Source organism: Magallana gigas, chromosome 10, assembly GCF_963853765.1.
Source record: "Magallana gigas chromosome 10, xbMagGiga1.1, whole genome shotgun sequence".
Classification (NCBI taxonomy): Eukaryota; Metazoa; Mollusca; class Bivalvia; order Ostreida; family Ostreidae; genus Magallana; species Magallana gigas.
In genome coordinates, this window is record NC_088862.1 from 21,708,914 (window position 1) to 21,731,698 (window position 22,785).

Consider the following 22,785-nt stretch of genomic DNA (forward strand, 5'->3'; position numbering starts at 1 on the left):
TTTCTTTAACTTAAAGGGGCATGGTCACGATTTTGGTCAAAAATTATTTTTCTGATTTAAATATTTACAATGCTTCATTAAGGTATTTTTAATATGCAACCGAAATTTGAGTGTTATTTGTTGAGTTATAAGCGAGTTACAGAGCTTGAAAATCTTCGCTATGTAAACAAAGCGTTTGTTTACATTTTGAACGTTGAAGTAAAAATTTTGGTTTTAAACCTAAAACGAAAGTGTTAAACGTTAGGAACTGTTTATCTATGCTTAAAATAAGTAAATAGATAGACAAATAAGCTGGAAAAAGATTTTTTACAAGTATATTGAACCTATGTAAACAAAAACAGGGCACGAGCCTTGTTTACATGACAAAGAATTGTGTGCCCTGTATCATGCTTATAACTCTACGAATGACTCTCAAATTAAATTTGATCATTAGAAAATCATTTCTAAAGCATTGTAAATTATGGAAACATAAAAATAAAATTTGACCAAAATCGTGACCATGCCCCTTTAACCCCCTTTTCAAACGCAATGCCGATCTAGATTTCGGTTAAGGGAAATAACTCTGTAGATATAGTGTTGCGGAAAATTTGAATTACATTATGAACATTTTGCGATATTTTCCCTTGGTTGTATTGCTGGGGGCAAAATTGTAACTTAAATATAAATAAATATTACACATTTATAAATTTCAAGTGACAGCGAGGGTCAGTAATTCATCAACAGAAAAAAACATGAGAGATAACTACGACATGCATTACCTCTTTATATTCCATAACCCCCTCCCTCTCTCTCCCCCCCCCCCCCCCCCGATCCGTGCATGTATTCAGCGACTATCAAAGCCCTGCATTTTTTCATTTTATTTTTTACCTGCTTTGCCAATTTAATCAATAATTGGTGAATGAAATATATTTTAAACCACATTCTTCCTCAAAACTGCTGTTTATTTTTTTGAAAGTATTCCTCAACATTGCTGTTTATTTTTAAGAAAGTACAAGCACAAAACTACTACCCCCACCACCTTCCTAATGAACATATACTTAAACAACAATACATCAACAATGTAAATTCCTAGATTTTGAGTGTTTATCACAACAACAAATACATAGATTTTCAAACATTTATTATTCATTTTTCAAGGGAATACTGAAGAAATAACTCATAGTCAGGAAACTGTTAACAAATAAATCACGGTTTAAATAAATAATATTTGCATATTAAGATTAATTTTGACTGTTTAAGTTTTAAATATCATTGTTAATAATTAAAAAAAAACCCAAGAGTTGCAAAATCCTAAGCTTAGATTCAACATATAAATACATATACAAAGATTAGGTTTGTATATATATAATTAACAGATATAATCATGTTGATATTTCTGTTTGGAGGTTATAAATGCACATAATTGTTTTCCTCGTACAAAATCATGCCGATGGTTTCCACATAGGAAAAAGCTTGGTAACTGGCAGGAACATAGGGAGGTAGAACCAGCCAATTCACTAATTGATGCAGATGGTCTCATGCATAAACCTACAAAAAACACAACATTGTATATTTTAGCACTTGCACTTTACAACAGTATAAACTAAACAATGTCAAATGACAAAAAAGTAAACTTTCACCCTGGGAAATCTTTTTTGATAATTAAAAGACAATCCTATGAGCAAAGAATTAGCCTCTGATGTTTATTCAAAGTTCTTGTAAACAATAGTGGACACAAAAGATGCTAAGATGGACACACAGTTACATAGAAGAATAGTTGGAAATGCCACTTGGGCATTTACATGTACAGTGGGGCCTCAGATATCCGGACGCCAGATAACCGGACGCTTCAGTTTACGGACGATTTTATTTGGGAACAGATTTTTTATACGTTATTTTGTCTCATTTATCCGGAATTCCGCGTTCCAGATCCGGACGGTCTGTTTTTACCACAAAACACTGATTTACTACTAATCTTGCTTCATTTAACCGGACAGTAAAAATTGATGATACCCTACTCAGTACAAAAGATTACCCCTGTCAATTAAGTTTCACACCTTTTTTACATGCTAGACCCCATATAGCAACACATGCTAGAGTTGTCTGTTGATATGAACGTTTTTATATATAAAGAACTCTGCTTTATTTTATTATTTTGTCATGAAATATTAACCGGACAATAATGATAACCGAATCTAGCTAAATTCTTTGTGTCTAAGTGTGATATGTGTGTGATACACTGATGTTTGCAATTTTCCAATTTTTGAAAGTGATTTGGGAAGACAGTGTGTTTATACAAGCTACTCATGAGTATGAAAGGCAAAAGACCTAGTATCAACACTGGGAGCTATTGTATACAAATACATTATCATTCAAGACAACAATAGACACATTTCAGATATCCGGATACTTCACCTATCCAGACCATTGGACTTAAGAACAAAAGCGTCCGGATAACTGAGGCTCCACTGTACATGTATTTTATGTTCTTTCTTCCTAAATTTTGATTTCTTTATATAAATATATATTATTATTAACATTACAGATTTTCTTGTGGCAATTAACAAATGTTCCCAATATACTGAAGAAAATCAAGAGAACTTAATACTCCAAGATAACTTAGGTATAAATGCTTACAATAGCAGAAAGAACCCCCCCCCCCTCCCATTAAAAAAAATTATCGTCAAGGGATAATGCTAAGCAATCAATGTTTGCGATATAGTGTATACTCTCAGAGCAAGTTTAATTACATTTCAGGCAGAGTGAAAACACACAAATGCATGCAGGGTAGTCTCTACCCACAGAATATAATATATGTATAAGGCACTGTATTTTTAAATCTTACCAAAAACATGTTATATGCATTTGGATAAATTCAACTTAGTGGCTGAAGCAGTTGATTGTAATGAGTCACTGGAGCATACAGCATATGGAATCAAACACCATGACACAGGTACCCCGCACCTTTCACCTCTTCTACACAACACAAGTAGTCTACATGTACAAATGAAGTACATGTATAAGCTATGGCATAAATGAAGCCATCAAATTACCAGTAATTTAGACTTGAACTAAAATTTTATGCAGAGATACAAGTAATAGTTGATCAGTATGATGTCTTTGAGGCTGGCGATCAGCTAATAAAGGTGTGAAAGACAAAAAATAGCACCTCATATTTTGAAACCTCAAAGCTATCACTCTTTTTCTTTCTAGATTATGTATTCCGGTCAATTAAAACAAATAAAATCAAAATTTTATTGTGCACTACATAAATGCTTTGAATCGGCATAGCGCGGCCTTAACTCCAGATAAGTTTCATGAAAACTTTTGACTGACCCCTGTCATTGAAAGCAAGGTGTACAGTAAATGCATGATCCAAGTTGAATGAAGGTGATGGCAATCTAGTTGCAGCTATTAACAATGTAATGCTACCTAACAAGGATAACTGTATTGCTTTGAAAAATGTTTTAATTGTCTGCAAGAACGCGCCTGACAAATAATTTCATTTAAAAATTGTCCTGATAAATTAAACATGTTAAAAAACCTGATCATGTTGATAGTTAAGACAGGTCAGCAAAACAGCACAACATTAGAGACTCAGAGATAATAATTCTCACAGCAATTAACCTATATTGTATCATATTTTTTTTATTTTACATATACAGGTAATATAATTATGACTCAAAGTTATATTGAAATTAATTCTAAATATTTACATTTTCCAGTATCTTTGCCTGTGATAACACTACGTATCGATTTTGTACTATATAACCCATAATACAAATGACGCCAAATCGAGGCGCCAGCGGGGTTTGCTTATTAATATTTAAATACAAAATCATACGATGGCTTAAAATTAAGTAAATATTAGTAATAAAGAATCATTCTTTGAGTAGTATGAGCTGATAATTTCGGTTGGGCGTGATCAAATCTATCACAAAGCCCTTCGGGCTTTATTGGATTTGATCGCGCCGCGACCAAAATTATCACCTCATAATACTCAAAGAATGATTCCTTATTCTTTATATAAATATTAAGACTCTTTAATGTCAATGTAAACAAGCTGAGCAGTGACATTTTTATTTGAAGCCAAATGGATCGATCAGCGGTCAGAAGTGATACTTTAGAGCAATTTGTCAGAGTAAAACTGATTTCTTTTAATTAATTGCTTTATGTGATTCCGTTAAACTGATCAACCAATGAGTTTGTCAACACAAAATAAACATGCTGCTCATAATTAAGAAGAAACACATAATTTCATCATTTTTGGAAGATCAACATGGTTCGAGAGAGGTGTGTGTTAAATGGATTAGGCAACAAGCAAAGTTAATTTAAAGTTAAATAAAACATAAATAAAAAACATAACATATGAATGAAAAGTATTGTATTTTATTTTCTTAGTATAAATATATTTTTCCCCGTGGGTACGAGTTGACTAGTGAAGTCGTACTCAAATATTTGGGTACGAGTGAACCACATAGTTAAGGGTATGACCTGACCATTTGAGTACGAGTTGGTTTGGGTGCGACTTGACTTGATTCCATTGCTACACATGCAAAAAATAAAATATTGATCATATACCAGTCCATGTAAATATACATGTACCAACACAGTCTAAACAGTGGCACTACTTATCATCTATATTGATACATGTATGGTGTCGCTGATAGATAATCAATGTGGAACTGGAAGGTTGTGCATTCAGGTAAAATCTATTGTCTGATGGGGAAAAGCTGATAAATCGCCATCGACATTTATTTGTCCAAGACGTTTTCAACAAGTGGGATTTAAATACTCTTGAAATGGCTTTTTTAAAATAATAAGTTATATGCAATTAAAGTATTGATATATTATCATTTGTGTAACAAAATGATATGCTAGTGCGTTGATAAGTAATAAAGCTTCATAATTATTTACAACATGTGGTCGTAGGAAAACACATCTCGATTTGTACATCACTTTGTTGTTTCAGCACACACTAAGTACTGCGTTTACACTTTTTATCATACTGTTTGCGTTAGTTTATGGAATGATTTGTCTAATACTTACCATATCTCCTGCATAGTTCGACATCCACACGCATTGTATCAATCCACAACATCTCGGCGCACATGTTTACCATTTACCAAGCCTTCCATTTTGCTAGCAGCTAAAAATAGTCGACGCGTCACGGATCGATACAAGCGTCGGAAAGGAGCGGATCGGAACCAAACGACAATTGATGTTTTCATTGAAAATAAGTAAATAATGATCATTATTGCAGAATGAGGGATTTGATATTTAAACTCTCTTCAACAAGAAATTGAATCCAAAATCTAATCAACTACGATTAATAGATGTTATTTACGTTAAATTACATATCTAATGAATATTCATGTGTTCAAAGTTGATCAAAATAAGCCCGTGTATTAGAAAAAATGCTAAAATTCAACAATAACACTTGTGTTTTCACTGCATCATATTTTTGATCCCAGTCTATTTTATTGATTGAATATACGTTTATTGTCTGTCATTTATTCTAATATGTCTTGAATAAATGACCATTCCTATTCCTGTTACCTACGTGAATTACTGTTATGATTTCATAGGAGGGGTCAAACAAACATAAAGATCTTTTCTGATTCAATTGTTTGAAAAATACGTGTAATCAGTATCGTGAATTGAAATAAGGCAAGTGAATGAAATGCAATACATTTGTAAAACGAAAGAGATTCATGTTTTGCCAGTCAGCACGCAAGATGTACTTTTATGTCAGTATTACATTTCATTTTCATGTTTGTTTTTGTTGAGTTATGTTACACACATATATATGTCAGATTTCACAAAAACAATATCATTTTTCATGTGCTCTTCATTGTTATTATTATTATTATTATTATTATAAGAAAAGAAAATGTTGCTTAAATTCTTTCTATGGATGACTCTTATTTTAATAAGCAGTGACCAAATACAAGGTAAGGTAAAATATAAGTTTAAAGTGACAATCATGTTAAAGCATTTTAATCGTAATGTAACTTGCCCTTTTATTTTCTCTATATTGCACAATCATAAAAGGAATTTTATATGTCGATGATATTTATATAACATGATAACAATTAAAAGTTCAAATATTAGTTTAGCGAAGATCTTAATTAATTTGATTATATGCAAGAGAAAAGTAAGCATCTTTGGAGATACCAATAGGGGTTTTTCGGTAACATGATAAAGAGTTGCTACTGGTCTTTACTGAAATACCAGATATAAACAAACAGACCGCAACATTAATCAGATACATGTATATAGTTAATATAAGGAAAAGTGTTCCAGTACTTTTTACACGTCTTTTACATTTTTATATTCATTTTTGAAATAGCTGGACTCCTCGATCGCCCAGTTTTTCAACCTTTTTGGTTTGATATTTTCTGCCTGATGCGATAAAGGAGATTTTGGGACAAGTTTGTTATGAAACAATGTAGTTTAGAGTGTAATATAGAACTGGTGGATCGAAAAAAAGAAGGATAAATTGATAAAAAGAGAAACTGCGGGAGAGGGAACTCATATAACTTAAAGACAATTGTATAAGCGTTGTGTGTCTTCTTTTATTAATTTTCAAATCGTTGATATTGAAAAAAATTTTAATTATATATTTCGTATTCTGATGTATCTTATCTTTTATTTTTCTATTATTGTTTTGCCTTAACTAGTTATATGCTCGACACAAATTACACTTACACTTTTATCACCACCAGTGGAGACTGGGAGATTATACAATATATCTTTAAATCAAACAGTATGTAAACTCTGTAGTTTAGATCAAATTGCTTACGAACTCCAGTATATTCTTGAATGTTAAGAGTTATTGATGTTCAGACATAATTGCGTGGACCCTGAGGTCCACGCAGATCAGGGTCCACGCAAAAAATATATAAGCGAGGTTAAACCGGATGCTATGGGGAAAATTCAGTCTGCGCATGAGCTAGCCTGGTTCCTATGCGTAATGGGTAGCTCAGGGAACCAGGCTAGAAAACGTTTATCTGAATCGGGATCGGGATTCCGTGCCAGATGCACACATAAGTTCAAAGGCGCTGTAATTGTAAAGTTGTCGGTGAACAGTACAGAAACAAAGTACACGTTTAAAGAAATGATTGGCATGTGATATGAACTATCAGTATTATGAAATAAGTTAATGTTAAGCCGAAACTACAACATGCATCAACTAGCATAATTTGCAATGTTTTGTTGTTTTCCGAATACACATGTAACTTAACTTTACTTTTATAGTAGGCAAGGCTAGAGAGCTTCCCGATTAATTTTTTTTAAGCATTTAAGTATGATTTAATAATTATGTCACTGTATGAAAGTTAAAATCTCAAGAAAAATGCATCAAAATATGAAATTTTTAATTTACACAAAGCTGTCACTGCATAATTAACAAAGTAGTGCGAATCGTAATGTGTGCGCAAATAGTAGAATTCACCGAATGCCTGATACTATACATGCAAACTTCATTCATAGATAGATCATAATTATTTTAGAAGTATGAATCCTTTAAATTCTGAGATAAAAAGTCAGGGCTATATATACATACATGTATACGTAATACAACGTACAAATTTAGTGGTTAAAAGCAGAGGGCTAGAGCCGGTGGAATCTCTAATCTCTAATCTCTAATCTTTACATACAGATTAAAAATTCACAACGAACTCCTGAAAAAAATCCTCTTTACATCTTTTTAAACAACGCTTCATTTACAATTTTCTAGCAAAATACACACGTGCATCCAGCAAGGCGTGAGACTTTGTTTACCTCGAAGTTACACATGTGCTTGAAAATCAAGCCCGGGCCTTTTCACCCCCCTCCGGAAACAACACGCATCAAAAATTCAAATGACCTCGCATTATTACAAAAATGGGATAGTTAGACCTCTTCCACATTGTTTTTCATCTCTTAAAAAAAATTCAGCTCCTGTCGCGTGCGGAAACGCCCCGAATTGAAAGGAAAATTCGGGAATTATTTTGGCTCAGCCATGTTTTGAAATTCTGTTATGACACCTTAAGGCTTTCACGTTTTCGTTGGAAACACGTGCAAATGGTCCACGTATTGTAGTCTTTTTTTAATGGACAGCAACTTGTACATATATATTGATGATAAATACTGTTCAGCACCAAATACTATTAAGTTTTGTGAACTTATGTCTTGTACTAATGTTACAAATCTGAAAAAAAATATGTAATTTTATTATCAAAATATACAGTCTAATATTATAGTCTGTCATCCATAATTCTACATTATCCTATTTTCGTTGTAAATATTGTATATTTATGTTTATTTACTATTTATTTACTACCTATCTATTCATTTATAAAATGAACCTCTGACCTTTGAACTGTATATATTGATTGACCTCATATAATATTTCATAGTTTGAGTGAATACAATGAATTTAAAATTATCAATGAAATTAAATTAGGTGAAAGTTTCAAATGCAGTTATCCGTACAGAAAAATTGGAACTAATTGCTATTACATCAGCACAGACACAGCGTCGTGGGATGAAGCTTACGTGAGTTTTTGAAGCCTTTTTTCATTTTTTTATGAATTGTATGGCTGTATAAGGAAGTTACTGAAGTTCTTGTCCATCAAAAACTATGTTTAACTTGTATATGTATATTTTTTACATTTCATCCAAATTAACTTATGATTTTATTTATTTTAGGTTAAATGTTTACACAAAGGAGGATATTTGGCAAATATAGAAACATTCAATGAATTTATGATCCTTCGTTCATGGATTGCTGGGTTAAATAGTGGTTTGTAAACGTGCATGCATGATAAATGTTTTTGTTAAAGGCACGTAAAGCAGAGAGATTAGACCATACTATGTTATCTTACAATATCTCTTTTTTTTTATTAGAATATGACGGGTTAGTTATACATATTTTCGTGAGTTAAATTGTCGAAGTTGTATTGTGGTAGTAGCTTTAAATAATGATAATGATTGCTGTGGTTATCATAATTCCATTAGATGACATGAGGACTAGCTCTTGAGTTTTATAATCCATCATTTCTATGATATGTTCAATACCGGCGAAATGCATTGTAACAATCTTTTATATCCGTCTGTGTCTATCATGCCACCTATGATCAGTTTGTACAAATATATTTAAGGCAACCTATATTCGATCGGAGGGCGAGAAATTCAGGATGGAGATTGGAGATGGGTGAAAGATGGTGATAGCTTTATGAAGATGTCTCATTTTCTGTTCGGGCCAACGGAACCTAATGGATCAAAATCAAGACCAGAGAAAAGCACTGCGCTATATACCGCTATGCAGTATTATGCTATTGATTTGAAATGTAATTCTGTTACAAGGTATATTTGTGAAAAATAAATAAATGCGTTCATCTAAGGTTTTGTCCATTGTAGATTTATTAGTTAATGTTTAACATTTTGCTTGCTATGTTTAATGTTTTGTTTTATGTAACTCATATTCATTACTGTATGCCGACATGGTAATTGTCAATAAATGAATTGAATTGAATTGAAAAAAAAATACAAATGCGTTTATTCATTTCTAAGAAACCTTAGATGAACAAAACTAGGCTTGTGTGAAGACTATTATTGGTATTCATAAAATTGTATAAGTGTTCATTGTTGACTTTCCTTTCTAGCGTTGAAACAGTTTTTTTTAAAAAACAACATATCCTTCTAGCAGCTGTAATGTTTTTAGGATTGACAAGTTCCTTAATGGGATTGACATTTGTATATGTGTTCACATTGAATATATCATTATAATTTAATCTACACTGGCGATATTTTGAACAATACAATACAAAGTGTTTCTTATCTTCAATAAACAATTTGCAAAAATTACACAGACGTTTTTCTCTTGGAACAGGAGGTTTAGAATATCTACCAGTTTCAATAAATAATGAATGATCACTGATTCTTAGTTTTGTTAGGACAGATCTGTCACATTTTTTAAAGGTAGTTTTAAGTAGTGTTGTAGTTCATATTCATTTTGGTTTACAGTTTTGCTATAAAAAGACAATTTTCCAGAGTCAGCTTTACATATATTGTTTAGTAGTTCGTGTATTTTGTATTGATAATGTTCTTTTAACTTGTTCTTTTTAATGACGTCATATTCGTATATCTGATTGGTCTCTCATATTTCTGAGGAAAAAAATTTGACAAAACGTGTTCGTTTAACAACTCATTATCGAAAATAAAGTTGCTAATTTTTCTTTGATATTTTAATATGTTTAACCTTCACAAAGCTCGTTCCTGACAAAGAGGTAGACGATTTTATCTCTAGTGGTTTGTTCAAATATATATTCCGGTCTATTGGATGGTATCCCCATCCTTCCATAATATTCACTCAAATTAAGTCATAATAAAATAGTGATATAAAATACAGAGTTTAGAATGTTTTAGCAATTCCATATTCAAGATATTTCTCTGGACAGCTGTTATGTAAATAAACAATATAATCGAGTATAGTAACAAATTCAGCTTCTAGTAGAATTCATGTTGTATCATGAATCATGTGTCAGTTGCTTCAGTGAAAATTATACGGGTTTAAATTCGTGGGGACAAATTTTTGTGGATTGCTTCACTTTAACAAGTTCGCTGGGACTTACTTTCGTGTATTCTGTTATATCTATAAAGGGAAATATGACTCCTTTACTCTGATTCATTTATTCGTGGAGAATATTAATTCGTTGATGAGTGGTACATGTACCCTCGAATTCCACTAAAATTGAGCCACAGCGAAATCTAATAATTCCACAATATGTTAACTCTTTTACACTTTCATGACCAAACAAATAAGATTCAAAAAATCATTTTCGATAATCTTGTGTACATCAATTCTAGGTTGTTGAATGACACATACTAATTCATGCTGATCTTTTAACATTATACATGTAACATTAACACTTTTCTGGACAGTAACACTTTTGTTTGTCGGACATCATTGTTGATTTTTATACAATTAACACTAAAATACATGTAGTTGGGAATGACATTTCTGGATAAATGATAAATCTGAAGATTTGGAACAAAGATAACAATTATTTTTCTTTAGAAATAAAATGCCTTTAAAAGAAGAGATTTTATTAGACAAAAAAACCTCTGGTACAGTGGTCATCAATTGAACGGTTTTATACAGATCATCTTCCTTATTATAAAAGTATATGCATACTTAGTGTTTGTATTTTTTGTCTACTTTCATTTTGCAAAGTGGGTGGAGAGGATGGTTTTTATGATTTTATCATTATGATATTTTTATTTCACTGTTATAATAGATTTGGCTTTTTTATATTGAGTTTATGACTTAAATGTAAGCTGCCCTTCTGAATTTGATGTTACCTGTCAGATTTGGTCAAGATTTGATTCATTGTTCCTGAAACTTTGAAATTTATTCCAAAGTTTACGAATACCATAAAACATAAATAAATCAAGATTGGTATTGTTTGGATAGTCGAACGTCATCTGGTATTCGTTAACTTTGAAATAAATTTCAAAGTTTCATAAGAAGACAGACAAATCAGCATGAATAAGATTTTAAATGGTATACTGAGCTTATGTAAGTAAAAACAGGGCACAAGCCTTGTTTTCATGACAAATAAGTGTGAGCCCTATATCTTGCTTTTAACTCTACGACTGCCTCTCAAATTTCATTAATTTGATCATTAGAAGTGCATTCCTAGAGCACTGTAGATAATAAAACAGAAAAGTAGATTTTGACCTAAATCGTGACCATCCCCCTTTAAAGTGATATAAAAGCCCCCCCCCCCCACCCCTCCCTTGGATCGATATATAATTTCGCTCTGTTACACAGTTACATTTGTCAAATACAATCGACTGAATACCAAATATAGGAATTAATTCAGTGAAAAACTAAGTTGATTTGTTTAATTAAATTGACAAGAAAAGAAAGCAAATCAATATAGAGTTGGTACAATGTCCTTTCTGATACTATTTTTCCTAAATAAAATATACAAGATGACTTTGTGTTAGGTATTGTATTGGTTCAAATAAATTATATAATAAAGGATATCAATTGTTAATTTAATTTTATCATACAAAAGAAAAATGGGTTCAAAAAAGGTAAAATTTACTCTGTACAGTCTGTACTTATCTTCTGTTTTACCTAGTTAATTGACTGAGTATGAAAACTGACGCGAATATATAATTGAAAATTTGACGATTATATCCATTTGGAAATTATATGGACATTTCACACAATTTTGAAAAAATATTACCGCTCCATTTTTTTTCTAATTTCTGAACGTGTAAGGTGCATATTTGACTTTATAGTTGAAGTCAATATAGATCGGACACAGAATCATAAATAGATATCGATGCAAACATTGACTGAAATGCGAAATTTGGGTAGAATAGGCATATATAATTAATAACATTATTCTTCATTTGCTTTATCATTACCATATTGTTTAAAGGTGGAATGGGACAACTGTCGATATTATTGTGGATAAAAGTTCATTATAATTTTTAAAAAAAGCCTTTACCTTTTCTGATTTTTCAAATTTCGCAATATTAAATCAAATTATGTTTTCAAAACATTTGGAAACGTAAATAGTCTTAAATCCCCAGCGGAATTAAAACTTGTGAATTACAGATTCGTAAAGAAACCTCTAACCTTCTGCGCTTCGCTGTTTATGAGATTTTTGGGAATAAAACTACTGGTAAAATTACACTGAAGTTATTGTTTATTTTAATGAATAGTACGTCAAAACATGGAGGTGTCCAATACCACCACAAAGTATCTCTACATTAAATAAATCACATTCTAAATATTTATCTAACATTCTTATTTTATCTTGTATTTTCAGTTGTTATTTTTCCTAAACTGTAAATGCTGTGTAATGCAAAAACATGAAAACCGTTCATAATTTTATCATTGAAAATAAATTAGGAACAGTTTCTCATGCAGTTATCCGTACAGAATTATTGGAGCCAATTGCTATTACATCAGCACAGACACAGCGTCGTGGGATGACGATTATGTAAGTTTATAGGGCCTTCTGTTGCTTTTCACGTAACTTGACTTTACTCAAAAAGTTGGAATTGACCTAGGTTCTTGTCTTGGTTATTTCTGAATTACATTTGTATTTTTTTATAAAAAGTCTAATGTAAGTTTGTTTTTTCCTTTTTAAGTTATGTTTTTAGATATATTACTAAATATTTGCTTGTCCTCTTATTTCACTTGAAGCTTTTGTTTTAGGTTAAATGTTTACACAGGGGTGGTTATTTGGCAAACTTAGAGACTTTTAATGAATTTATGATCCTACGCTCCTGGTTTAGTGTCCCAGGTCCCAGGTCTCTGAGTCGCCCACCTCTGTATGAGGCATCGCTTACGCACAATATACATGGCTTTAAGGTAACAAAGGTAAAATAGATGGAACAAGCATTACATAGCTAACTTGCAAGTATCAGGGCCTTCATTGCAGACACAAGATCGCCAAAAATGACAACTTATTTATAAACTCCCAATTCGGACGTATTGTGCCCGCATTCTGCACCTGGTTGTACAACATCATTTAGGAATACTACGCAGTGCCACAAGAATCACAGAGTTCATTCTGTTAGTTATCATTACCGCAATTCATTGTGCAGTATCTAGGTGTATATAAGTATCATAATGATCAATTTGTAATATTACCAATTCAAGGTGTCATAGCATGGCTATCTGGTTACATATTATGTAAAAAATTCATAACAAGATTTTTGAAGAAGAATTCATTAATACCAATTCAATTTGTCTATAGAAGAACATAATGATATAACTGTCGATGGTCAGAGAGGCCAATTACAGTAGTGCACATTACTCTTAATTTTCGGAACCATTGTAAATGAACGCTGATAAATATTATAGCGAAGTCTACTTTTGACTAAATACAAGTAAACTACAAGAAATTATTTGTCAATTTTGCTTACATATACTAGCGGAAAAAGAGACTGTGCATCATTTAATATATGAAAAACATTTAAAAATTACAAAGAACAAATTTTATTTTTTGTAATACACATGTATTCGTAACAACATCTGATAACACATTAATGTCAACGTCGAATAACGTCAATTTCAGCACACTCGAACATCACTGTTATTTGAAATGGAATTAACAAAATTAATAACGCGTGTGACCACCATTTGCGTTCACGCATGCTTGACAGCGACGCCTAATTGATGACACTTAAGTGTTCATAAATGCTTGAGGGATGTTGTTCCAGATGTTGGTTAAAGCCTGCTCTAAATCAACCAATGTCACTGGCTGATTTGGTAAACGGCGTAAACGTCTCTCCATTTCGACCCAGACGTGCTCGATCGGCGACAAATCGGTGGAAACAGCTGGCCAAGGCAAGACATCGGCATTCTGTTGAAGAAACAAGTTTCTGACTACACGTGGAACGTGTGGCCTTGCGTTGTCTTGCTGCAGAGTGATGTGATTTTGATGTCTCTGTATGAAGGGTATCTTGACGAGATTTGTCATTATTTCAATGATAAATTATTGTACGTATACATGTATGTTATTTACTGACATTTTCTTCAAGGCTTTTTATTTCAAAAAAGTGTGACACTTTTCAAATTACTCTGCAAATAACAAAAAACAAATTATGGGAAGTCATACAACTTAATTTACATGCATAGGACGTCAACAGTAATGTGAACATTTTTTGAAAGGTTTACATATATTTTGCATGGATTGGAAAATGACCATCACTTTAAATATTATTTGAAGTTACATATACACATTTTACACAAACAATACCATAAATGACCATGCTTGTAGATTCCTCATTTATGGAAAATCAGATGGAGACATGCATGCATTCATTTATTTATTATTATTTTGTTTTTTTAATACCAATAGTACAGAATCATATGTATAACCCAGGTGACAAGATTTCAAACAGTGTTATAATAGTAATATACTGAGTTATAAAAAACTAGTAATAAGAATTAATGTGCTTGAACGTCTTATATCAACTCCGCAGTGCAGATAAGGCTACACGTCGCTCTGATATGCTAATGAAGGGATAATGAGATATGACGTCATAATACATGCCCCGCATCTGTATTTCCATATATGGAAAATGCACCGAAAACGATAGTTTTGGCAAAATATACGGTTGATTTAATACTTCATGGGAAAACCTATAACAACGAATTACACATATGTGTATCTATAAATTTACAACAACGAGAATATACGAAGAATTTCGATATCACATCTGTCGTATGGGTGTGAATCTGCGTCCTGAAAGCGCTCATCAGACGATGTAAACACGTGTAGCTGGTGTTCCCGATGGTAACGATCTTTCGATGATTTATCAGGAATGTAGAATAGATATACAGTGTATTTGTAATAGACCAGATAACTAAGTAACTATTTTAATGTGTTTTTATACAGTGGATGAATTTCTTATCAACTTATTGTGTTGTTTCGTTCAAACCATGAGAAGAGACTGCATTGTTTACATTTATACTGTACAATGTACATGTAGAAGTTTATTGTCGGTCCGTTAAATTGTTACTCATTTTCTTCAGAAAGTTCAATCGACACGATCGAATCAGTTCATAGCATTTGTACAGACAATGCTATAGCTTTACACTATACTCAGTCTGACTACATGCAGTTGTTTGTATATGTAAACAAAGTGAGACTGTGAAAACAGCTGATCTGGTTTCCTGAAAATCAGTACAGTACATATTTTTTTCACTTTTACAATAGGTTCGGCTGCTTTATATTGAGTTTATAACTTAAATGTACGCTGCCCTTCTGAATTTGATGCTACATGTCAGATTTGGCCGAAACCTTGAATTTTATTCCGAAGTTTACGAAGAACGGATGACGTGCGAATATCACCATTACACTTAAGAGAGATGTCTTGTTTCTAAATTTTAATCTACATAGTATTTATGTTTCATGTAAAGAGTTTAATTGAAGCATATTTAGTAAATTCACGATACAACAACCAGGAAGGGATATCACCTATACATGTGTGTCACTTTTCCCTTATACGGTATCGTAATACATTAATTGGTGATAACTACAAGACGTCGAAATGTGCATCGTGTTAAAACTTTATTTGCGACTATGTAGATAAATCAAAAATTAAATTAAAATATAATGAGAAAACAAGCTTTATGACATGTTATTAAGAAACCATATTTCGATGATATTGCATTATTATTTTTACATCTGATATCATCTTATATCAATAAAAAATTTTTTGAGAGAAATGAAATACAAAAAATGAAAACCAATTAAATGTCAAATACATCATTACTTTAACACTGGTATTTTAATAATTACAATGTATAGCATGGTGTGAACAGATCGTATTTTTTTAACCGATCGTGCTATGACCGATGTATTCTTTAAAACATATATATATATATATATATATATATATATATATATATATATATATATATATATATATATATATATATATATATATATATATATATATATATATATATATATATAATATATATATATATATATATATATAATCAATAAGTCGATCACATTTATAGTCAATTAAAAAATATGTGTTCCATGATTTCTGAATTGCATTTGTAGGTTGAATTAAAACTATTTTTGTTTTGCTGTAAACATGTCGTCACAGACTTTCATAACAACATCTAAAATATGTCATGATATAAGGGAGAATATTGACGCTTTGCCAAAACGCCAGGTGTACTTATCTGTATTACATTTCATTTTAATGTGTATTTTAGTGGAGTAGTGTTACACATACATATGTCAGATTTTGAAATTACAAGTAGCATTGCATTTTTCATGTTTTCCTCTTGATTAACATTGGATGAAAATGTTGCGTGGATCATTTTTGTTGGTCACTTTGATTCTAGTGAGCAGTGATCAAATACAAGGTAAAATTATAAGAAAAAAAAGGGGCATTGTTGCGATTTTGATCATGATTATCTCTCCAATCCTAATGTTTACAATGCTGCAATAAGGCATTTTTAACAGGTAATCAAATTTGAGTGTCATTTGCTGGGTTCTAAGCAAATTTCATAGCTTACAATTATTTGCTTTGTAAACAAAGCTTTTGTTTACATTTTGAATTCCAGTTTTAGGCCTAAAATGGATGTGTTAAACGTTAAAATGAATAAGAAAACAGACTAATCAGCTTGAATAAGATTTTAAATGGTATATTAAACCTATGTAAATAAAGACAGAACACTAGCTTTGTTTATGACAAAGAATTTTGAGCCCTATATCCTGCTTATAACTCTACGACTGTCTCTCAAATTTCATTTGATCATTGGAAAAGCATTCCTAAAGCATTGTAAATAATCAAAACAGAAAAGTAGAATTTGACCAAAATCGCGTGTCCCTCTCCTGGATCGATATAGAATTTCGCTCTGTTACACAGTTACATTCGTCAAATCCAATCGATTTAATACCAAATATATTAATTACTTCAGTGAAAAACCTAGTAAATTTGTTTGATCAAATTGACAAGAAAAGAAAGCATCTTTAGTGACGTAATGTTCTTTTCTGGAAAAAAAGATCTGCTTCTGTTACAAATTGAATTACCAGAAACATTATATATTAACAAATGTACCACATAAAAACAAAAAAACACTGAAAAAATATCTTTACACTGCATTTACAATGTTCTATTTTTTTGCGTTTTGTACATAAACTTTAAATAAACTCATGAAACAAATCAATAAAAAGTCGGTACAGTGTCCTTTCTGATACTATATTTTCCTAAATAAAATATACAGGACTTTGTGTACTGTATTTTATTTGTTAAAATGGATTATTTCAGAAAGGATTTCAATGGTAAATTTTATTTTATCATACAAAAGAAATATACTGTAAAAATCAAGAAAAAATGTTCAAAATTTACTCTACCCAGTCTGTACTTATCTTCTGTTTTACCTGGTTAATTGACTGAATACGGAAACTGACGCGAACATGTAATTGAAAATTTTGACAATTCGAGCCATATGCCTTTGGAAATTATATGGACATTTCACACAATTTAAAAAAAAAAATCTCTCCATTTTTTCTGATTTTTGAACGTGTAAGGCGCGTATTTGACTTTATAGTTGAAGTCAATATTATATTTTGGACATACAATCATATATAGATATCGATTAATGATGCAATCATTGATTGGGGTAGAATAGCCATATAATTAATACTTAACATGGTTCTCTCGATTGCTTCATTTGCTTTATCATTTACATATTGCTTAAAGGTGGTATGGGACATATGTCGATATTAAAGCTGAACATTGCTCGTAAATAGGCACCGTCACACAAATACCTGGGGCTCGAAACATAAGCATGCTTAGATTTTGACTTAAGTAGGGTCATAAGAAGGATGGAATCTAAGGACCTAGATAAGTCCTGCTTAAGTATGTCTTATACCGTAACCTAAAGCAAACTTAGCAATGTCTCAGCAAGACTGCTTGTGGCGTAATATCGAGATGCCGTTAGAACTTGATAGAATAATATAGTGGACTTCTTTTTATCTATGTTCTACATCTTATCTCACCAATACGACAATTCACATACTATGAGTATAATTTCTTCATAATAACGATATACATTGTTACAGTAATGAAATTGGGCAATCGTCGTCTTTAAAATCATTGAGGGTTTTTTGTCTTCAAACGTATTTTTCTGCAATTTCTCAAGTTTTGCGAGTTTTACATATATGCTAGTAGTTACTTCTTGTAAATTGACAATTACGTGTTTACAACCTATTCAACAGCCCAGTTGGATACTATGTGGAAAATGTTACAGCTTATTACAACCACTGTTATAATTTTTGTCAGTTAAATCAAAACTTTTATATTGGTGAATATTAAGATATTTCTTTTGTGTAAATGTGTAATTAATGAACTGTTTAGACGTGTGTGCCTTATATAGGGATGGTAGTTACATCAGTTATGAAAAAGAAATATGGCGGACAGTGCCTATTTACGAGCGGTGTTCAGCTTAAATGTGGATAAAAGTTCATTATTATCAAAATACCTTCACCTTTTTTGATTTTTCAAATTTCACAATATTAAACCAAATTATGTTTTAAAAATATTTGGAAACGTAAAAAAATCTGAAATCCCCAGCGGAATTAAAACTTGTGAATTACAGATTCGTAAAGAAACCTCTAACCCTCTGGGCAACGCTGTTTATGAGAGTTTTTGGAATAAAACTACTGGTAAAATTACACTTTAAAAGTTATTGTTAATTTCAATGAATAGCGCGTCACAACATGGAGGTTACCAATACCACCACAAAGTCATTCTACATTAAAAAAAAAATCACACTCTAACTATTTATCTTACATTCTTATTTTATCTTGTATTTTCAGTTGTTATTTTTCCTTAACTATAAATGCTGTGTAATGCAAAAAAAAAATGAAAAACGTTCATAATTTTATCTTTGATAATAAATAAGGTAACAGTTCCACATGCAGTTATCCGTACAGAATTATTGGAGCCAATTGCTATTACATCAGCACTGACACAGCGACGTGGGATGACGCTTATGTAAGTTTATAGGGCCTTCTGTTGCTTTTCACGTAACTTGACTTTACTCAAAAAGGTGGAATTGACTTAAGTTCTTGTCTTGGTGATTTCTTGAATTATTCATTTATAAAAAGTCTGACGTGGATTTGTTTTTACTTTTTAAGTTGTGCTTAAGGTCAGACGACACATTCCTCGATTTCCGATAACTTTTTCTAGGAATCTGTTATTGATTTACTACCACTTTGACAAGCTTCCTTGCAAAAGATTAAGGTACCTTAAATACCAGACATATCTGCACGATACTAGAGTATGAAATTTCCTATAAAATCTTCTTGAAAATACACTCGAATTGCTGATTAAAATGTTTTGGGTATATACATTTATATTTGTACAATTTCATTCATTTTAAAATGATAATAAATAATTATATTTTATTATATTATCATGCCGTTGAAAATTTGAAGAATAGTTATCATTTTGCGAGGAATGTGTTGTCTGACCTTCAGAATATATCACCGAATATTTCATTATCCTCCTATTTAAATTGAAGCTTTTGTTTTAGGTTCATTGTTTACACAGAGGAGGGTATTTGGCAAACCTAGAGACTTTTAATGAATTTATGATCCTACGCTCCTGGCTTAGTGGTTTAAATAATGGTAATTATACAAATTGAAATGATTGATCTGAACATAGATTATAATGCATGTATAAGCTCAGATTAAGAGTCCCGGGTCTCTGAGTCGCCCACCTCTGTATGAGGCATTGCTTACGCACAATATACATGGCTTTAAGGTTACAAAAGTAAAATAGATGGAACAAGCATTACATGGCTAAATTGCAGTATCAGGGCCTTCATTGCAAACACAGCTAGGATCGCCAAATATGACAATTTCTTGATAACTTGTTTGTATATTTTCAAATTGGATTTTACTGTGCCCGAATTCCCTACCTGATTAATTAACATCATTCAAGACTTAGGTTGTTGTAATGCAGGTTTTGAGTCTTACGCCTGACTATGACGCATTGCTTACGAACAATATTAAAAGGTCATTTATAAAAGTAAACATGAGTTCATGGTTTAAAAGGTCATAAAGGTTATATAAAACATGCCATACATAACTCAGTATAGAGTACCAGAGCTATCGATGCAGACACAGAATCGCCAAATATGACAACTTATTTACGAACTCCCAATTTGGACATTTCTGTCCCCGTATTATGCACCTGGTTGTACAACATCATTTAGGAATACTACGCAATGGTACAAGAGTGACAGAGTTCATTCTGTTAGTTATCATTACCACAATTCATTGCGCAGTATCTAAGTATATATAAGTATCATAATGATCAATTTGTAATATTAACAATTCAAGGTCATAGCATGGCTATCTGGTTACATATTATGTAAAAAATTCATAACATGATTTTTGAAGAAAAAATCATTAATACCAATTTAATTTGTCTATAAAAGAACATAATTAAATAACTTTCGATGGTCAGAGAGGCCAACTATAGTAATGCACATTACTCTTAATTTTCGGAACCATCGTAAATGAACGCCGTTAAGTATTATTATGATAGTATTATAGCGAAGTGTCCACAAAATCTACTTTTGACTAAATACAAGTAAGCTACAAGGAATGATTTGTCAATTTTGCTTCCATACAATACGTCACCTTTCATTATTTCAATAACTTTGCAAAAATGTTTTAGGTCAATCCTATTCGATTGGAGGGCGTAAAAAGGATGGAGTTTGGGAATGGGTGAGGAATGGCCGCTTTTCCAAGATGTCCTATTTTGTGTTCAGTCCATCGGAACCAAATGGTTCAAAATCAAAACCGGAAAATTGCGCAGCAATTGCTTCTGATTTACATTATTATGTTTATGATTTCAGCTGCAATTCTGTAGTAAGGTATATTTGTGAAAAATGAAAAGTCAATATACTTTTTACTTTTTTAACTAATCCTTTTTTTATGTTGTGCATATCAGTCGAATAAATAATTACAATTACGTTATCGCCGACGTAATATTCTTTTAATGCAGCACTGGTAATGCTTACTACAGAAATATGAACAGAATAATTAAACTTGCATATGTTTCTGCTTTGTATAGAATTCATCATTTATTAGAATAAATACCAAAGAAAAGGGCTCAAGTTTAATATTTTTTTTACCTTTGCTTAACATTTACACATTCATTCTATAAAATTCATCGATGCAGCAGCACTTTTTAATAAATAAAAATACCCCTTAATTCATATTAAAGAAATTATCAATAATATATAATATTGATCTGTTAAGTGTGCCTTTCTAAAAAGCGCAATTAGATGCCAAACACACCGACCTTTTGCATTAACACACTAGATAAAAATAATATACGCTCTAAAAAATAATTGCGATCATGCCGGATCAAAACAAGCAAAAAATAGAATTTAATCGTTTAATAATTATTTAAAGATAGTTCTACTTTAATTTACGAAATGGATTTTTCCAATTTTAAGAATTGATTAACGTCCATGTACCTTGACATAAATCGCAACTAAAAAGTTTACAGTGATATAAAGACGTTGAACGTTTTAGAATGAGTTTTCAAACTTTATTCGTGAGTATGAACATGAGCAAAAAGTATTAAATAAGATAATAAATCGAGCTCTACAATATTTCATCAATAAACCAGATTACAATTTTATGGCATTATCACTCATACACCTGCTATCATGCAAATATACAAGTAAAAAATTAACAATCATTAACGCTTGATATCTTTACAGCAAAGATTGTACTGAAATTAACTACATGGTTTGTTTAACACAAGGGCTCTTATTATTACTAATTTACTGATGGAATTAAATGCCATCAGAAAGAAGCTGTGGACATGTTGAATTTTCACTGATTCTGGAGATTAAAAGAGAACTAAGTAGGTTAGTTGTTGAGCATATATGTACCCAAGAGAACAATCATACTCTTAACAAAAGCAATTTGAAATAGACACAATTTTATCAATGCTCAGACCTTCTTAAAAATAATTGGCATTCGACAAAAAATTATGAAATTTGACATAAGCTGAGAAAGTGTATTAAGTCTAAGACTCTTAAAATTCTACACAGTTGCATAATATGAACATAATCAAGTTTGAACCAACAATAAGTTTCGATGAATCGAAAAAACAAAATAATGCTGTCTTTGACAGTTTAAACCCCTGAAAAATGTAAATTACCGAGGAAAAGAAAATACAAATATCATTAGTGAGTAGATCTCCATGATAAACTCAAACTAGTTT

The 22,785-nt window shown here is 31.4% G+C and overlaps 3 long non-coding RNA genes across 3 annotated transcripts; 2 read left to right on the top strand and 1 right to left on the bottom strand.

Annotated features, from left to right (window-relative positions):
• Nucleotides 1-1,103: 1,103 nt before the first annotated feature.
• Nucleotides 1,104-5,141, bottom strand: LOC105320141 (uncharacterized). The gene is made up of 3 exons (XR_004597678.2): nucleotides 5,029-5,141; nucleotides 2,825-2,973; nucleotides 1,104-1,527 (listed from the first exon to the last, which is right to left on the bottom strand). It is a non-coding gene; the product is annotated as an uncharacterized lncRNA (long non-coding RNA).
• Nucleotides 5,142-5,813: 672 nt separating this feature from the next.
• LOC105326443 (uncharacterized) lies at nucleotides 5,814-9,363 on the top strand. Its single transcript, XR_010710125.1, has 4 exons — nucleotides 5,814-5,933; nucleotides 8,429-8,520; nucleotides 8,674-8,767; nucleotides 9,126-9,363. It is a non-coding gene; the product is annotated as an uncharacterized lncRNA (long non-coding RNA).
• A 7,398-nt stretch (nucleotides 9,364-16,761) lies between these two features.
• On the top strand, nucleotides 16,762-21,644 carry LOC117683786 (uncharacterized). The gene is made up of 4 exons (XR_010710393.1): nucleotides 16,762-16,888; nucleotides 19,436-19,527; nucleotides 20,069-20,162; nucleotides 21,220-21,644. It is a non-coding gene; the product is annotated as an uncharacterized lncRNA (long non-coding RNA).
• Nucleotides 21,645-22,785: the final 1,141 nt, after the last annotated feature.